The 4,884-nt window shown below is 37.0% G+C and overlaps 1 pseudogene; it reads right to left on the reverse strand.

Annotated features, from left to right (window-relative positions):
- Positions 1 to 739: 739 nt before the first annotated feature.
- The window catches only part of LOC107714522 (trehalase-like), a 15,728-nt pseudogene continuing 11,583 nt past the window's right edge, over positions 740 to 4,884 (reverse strand).

Below are 4,884 nucleotides of genomic sequence, written 5' to 3' on the forward strand. Positions count from 1 at the left end.
TCATAATACATCACATAATTCATGAATTGAATTGTTAATTCTCACTGGTGTTCGTGCTGTTGTTTTGCCTCCAAAATGATGTCACTTCCTGTTGCATGATGTCATCAAAGAAATGGCTATTTCTGGATTTTAGCAGGCAGCTCTGGTGTTTCATGGCTTACCGAACTATTTGTCCAATTTCAATTCAGTGAGAATAAATAGGTAATGAGATAAATGAAAACACTTCAGCCACCGTTGTGCTCCCGCTGGTATGACGATGAGCAATCACTTCTTCTTCGCTCTTTCGTTCTTCTGGGAAATGCTTTTCTTGATTTAAACAAATAAAAAATAAAAAACTCTGACATGTCGGCCATTCTTCAGATCTGGCCTGTGACCTTCACACACACTACCTAGAAGAAAAAGGTAACTATAAAACCCAGCAACAAAAAAATGAAAGCTTACTAAATCATGAAATTAACAGGACTATGCTTTTATCGGTGTAAAACTTTAGTGAGAGATAAAATTACTCTTTTCACTTTTCAGTACAATATAATGTCTTTTTTTCTTCTTTTTTGGGGTAAAATGTGAAATTTACCCATATAGCTCACTAGCACCAAAAGGTACACTATAAAGACGATGAACTGATTCTGTATAAAAGACACACAAGGGGGAAAAAAAGAAAGAAAAGAAAAACAAGCAAGTCAGACTGAAAGACATTGATTGAATCATTTCAGCTTCAGCTGTTGAATGGAGATGTGGGATATTCTCATGTTTCCACTGCTTCAGTCTCCAGAGATCACGGATCAGGATCAGAACCAGAACACAGATTTTAAGATGGGATGGACGAGTCCAATTAGAACACTGGCACTCAGGACACTCCCTCCAGAGCTCAGCCTATCACTATACTGGTTCAGCAGCTGCAGAGCAGCCCCATTGGTCCATCCAAATCCCAACTATGACAAAAAAAACAAACAAGATTGAGGGTTTGGGTTATCATTCACAGTTGCATAAACTGTGCGGGATGAGCTATTCGCCATAAATAAATGGTTTCATTCGGATTGGGTTTCCGCAATAGCACTACTAAAGCTTGCAACACTAATGTCAAAGTCTAATATAAAGATTTTTCATGATATATCTTTTGAAACTTATTCTATGAACTTGGAAATCGATGTTCTGAGCTTCTATTAATTTGCCGTTCCTAGACACTCTATTGGTCCTCAGGGTCCAGGAGGAAATGAGATTCTACATTTCAAGAATGGTTCTGCTGGGCTGAAGAACTCTAATTTACCCCTAATTCCTCTAGAGATTAAAATGTCTCCGAGCTCCGAAGCAGATTTATGAATTTGAATATGTAAATATGAACAGACCATTAATACCTGAACTTCATACTCGCCACCTCCTCCGGGCTTTCCATCACCGTTGACATCGTACTGTACCAAGGGACATGGGGTGAAGAGAATTGCAGAGTGAGGAAGTTAAGTGAACACAGTCATAACAATAATTTATAAGCCACATTTTATTTATTTTTTTAAACATTATTATTTTAGGTTTTTAGATTTGCTGCTGTTGTGAGTCATTTGTGTGCACCACTAGCAAAAATCACCCAAAAATAATAGGTGCGTTCGACTTGAAGCACGGCTACAGACGGCGATCAACGAGAGTAGCCGCTTGCAGTCGGGGGCGGAGTTGAAAACGGAGCTGTCAAGCCAGACATTTCTGCTCCCGTTAGTGACGCTCACACGGTGTTTGCATACTCCATCACAGATGAAGTGAATTAAATGCAATATTTGTCAAATACACAGACGTTTCAGACTCTTCAGAATGGAATTTTACATTGAGCAGGTGACAGGTTGAGATCACATGACCAGCTGAATATAGAGTGCAGCATACATCAAAATCGATTTCCCTACGGAGAAAATTTTAAGGTCCAATTCTCACTATTAACAAACCATTAACTATGACTTTTGCCTCAATAAACTCCTAATTTGCTGCTTATTAATAGTTAATAAGGTACTTGTTAAGTTTAGGTATTGGCTAGGGATGTAGAATATGGTTGTGTAGAATATGTGCTTTATAAGTACTAATAAACAGCCAATATGTTAATAATAGCCATGTTAATAAGCAACTAGTTAATAGGGAGAAATGGTTACCTCAATTTTTAATAACAAAAAAATTTTTTTATAATAAAAAAAACGTTTAAAGAGACCTGTTGTGAGCATCGAGGTTGTTAATGTCATATGCTTTTGTTGAAGCCATCTGTTTGCATTATTTCAACTTAATGTTTAGCAACGGAATTCATGGTGACAAACTACGTTACCCATGATGCTGTGCAAAATTCAGCCAATCAGAATCACGGCCAGCAAATCACACCAAAAAAGCTTGCAGGGAACCGGTTCTCCCATGAAGCACCGTAAATGACGTAATCAAGTCAGTCTCCCTCATATACAAGTTCTCTTTATAGAGACAATATATTTGAAGTTAATCGCAAAAAAATGCATGTATATAAATATAAATATGCATTTTTTTAATTAACTTAAAATATATTGTCTCTATAGATATAATCAACATCGTCATTTGCAATGCTTCTTGGGATTGTAGTTCTTTCCCTCAGTTAAGTACACGATCTTGTAATTTTGTCTTTTTGTTAGATTGTCAAATACTTTTGTTTCAAATAAAAGTTTAAGTTAAGTTGTGATAATGCTTCAATGAATACTTTTTTTAAATCCCTATGGGAAAAACGAACGGAAAAAAAAAAAACTTCCGGAACCAATGCCATTATTGTTCAATTCCTCTTGATGACTCTGCTGTTTGTTCATCAGGAATTGATTGATTTCATGGTGATTTTAAACTAATGCAGAAACTAATAAAGGTCTAGCTGTAGGATGCGGGTGTATTCGAAATCGGTCACTATTCCCTACATTATTCCACTAATATAGTGAGTGCTATTTCAGACACAGCCCAGAGTGAATCTTAGTGGACTTCACATTCTCAAACATGGCCTCATATTTGATGTAAGCCCGCCAGTTGGTCCGAATCCACCATTGGGCCAAACTGAAGGCGAGCTCTTTAGCGTGGGCTGAATTGAGCCCGGAGAGAGCTGCAAAGACATGATGGATGGGGTGAGAAGTGGGTGGGCCATTTAAATGGCAAATTCACCAACAACTGAGCATCATTAATCACATTGTAATAGTCACTTCCCAAACTCACAGACAAGATGTGACAGCAGGTAATTGAATTTTGAAGGGAATAATGTGATTTAGTTCACACATTGAACAGACTGAAGATTCTTCAGGCTCACTGCTCTAAGTTATAACTGAAGTAGCTGATCTGCAAAATGTGTGTTTGATGCTGATGTATTACAGCCAGCCTGTGCCTTCCGATAAACAGAAAACCACTGTAAGAAGTTGGAAAATGACCAAACCATTATTATCTATAGAATCACAATGTTTCATTTTTTCATGCATGTTCTCTCCTGATCATTTGGTTCCCAGTGAAACAAAACTTTCAGCGAGGAAACAAACAGACATAACTTGATTTTAAAGTTAACTTGATTGAAGCTAGCCAAATTTGGCAAATGGCAATAAAGTTCCATTTAACCCTAAACCTAACCCTCATTCTCAAAAACTATGAACAAAACTACAAAGTGAAAAACTAAATTAAAATATTCAGAAAACTGTACAATTGTAATGGCATACTGTGTTGATTCACCACTATACTGTATGTACTGTATATAAAACATTATTACCACTGCTATTTGGCTATGTTTAACATTAAACAAAACCCTGAGCATTCTCGGCCCCGGAAGGGTGAACCAGATTACAGTGAATTCTTACAGTTAGCCTGGACGTTGCAATGTGTTTGGCCCAACAGATGTAGCTCTTTATTTAATATATTCTGCTCTATTAATAGGTCAAAGAACTACACACCCCACCCACTCTCATTACATAAGGCTACACATCACACTGCTGCTGGCTTTTACATGAGAGTAAAAGTGTGAATCACAGTGATCCCAGTTTAAAATTTTTATTTGTAGCAACCAAACAAAAGAACATGGCTTGAAAAATGGTGACTGTCCTGATTTTATTAAAGGGGTGGTTGATTGCGATTTCACTTTTTTAACGTTAGTTAGTGTGTAATGTTGCTGTTTGAGCATAAACAATATTTGCAAAGTTACGAAGCTGAAAGTTCAATGCAAATGGAGATATCGTCTTTTAAAATTCTGGCAGTTTAATGCCTATGGCTCATAGGGAACAAGTTACTTCCCGGGTTCGTGACGTAACAAACTCAGATAAACCCTGCCCTCGGGAAAAGGCAACAAAGGGGGCGAGGCCATGCTGCGCTGCTTTAGAGAAGAGGAAGAGAAAACTAGAGGTGCATGTAAAAATCTATTCATATATGAATCGCGATTCTGTCTTCTAACGATTCTAACTGGTTCACAAGTTTCAAAATCAATGTTCTAAATCAGAGGTTCTTAATACTGTTCATCGCGTCCGCTGCTCTGCATCTCTCTCTTTCTCTCATTCAGCTCAGCTCCAACAATGAACTGTTCCATTTATACACTTATTTTCACATAGCTATGAGAAGCGTTAAACATGGACGCGCATGCAGTTGCCGTACTGTATTAAAGTTTTAATCAGGATAAAAAAAAAAGAAAAAGAAAAAAAGAAATACACAATTATTACATTTCTGTATCTGAATACTACTGTTTATTTTATCTATGCTTGTAAATTAAGTGTAAAATAACACTGCATAGTGTTCACTGTATGAGTTAAATTTAGATTAATCTTTGTTATAGCTGTTTTGTTGCTTGATTAACATTAGTGACATATTCAGCAGCTCGTATTTATAGGCTGCTGTCCCTTTAAACCCGACTGCACGGATCCAGTATAATGATACACATCCGAT

This window comes from Sinocyclocheilus rhinocerous, unplaced genomic scaffold (assembly GCF_001515625.1).
Source record: "Sinocyclocheilus rhinocerous isolate Xijiao unplaced genomic scaffold, SAMN03320098_v1.1 scaffold809, whole genome shotgun sequence".
In the NCBI taxonomy this organism is placed as follows: Eukaryota; Metazoa; Chordata; class Actinopteri; order Cypriniformes; family Cyprinidae; genus Sinocyclocheilus; species Sinocyclocheilus rhinocerous.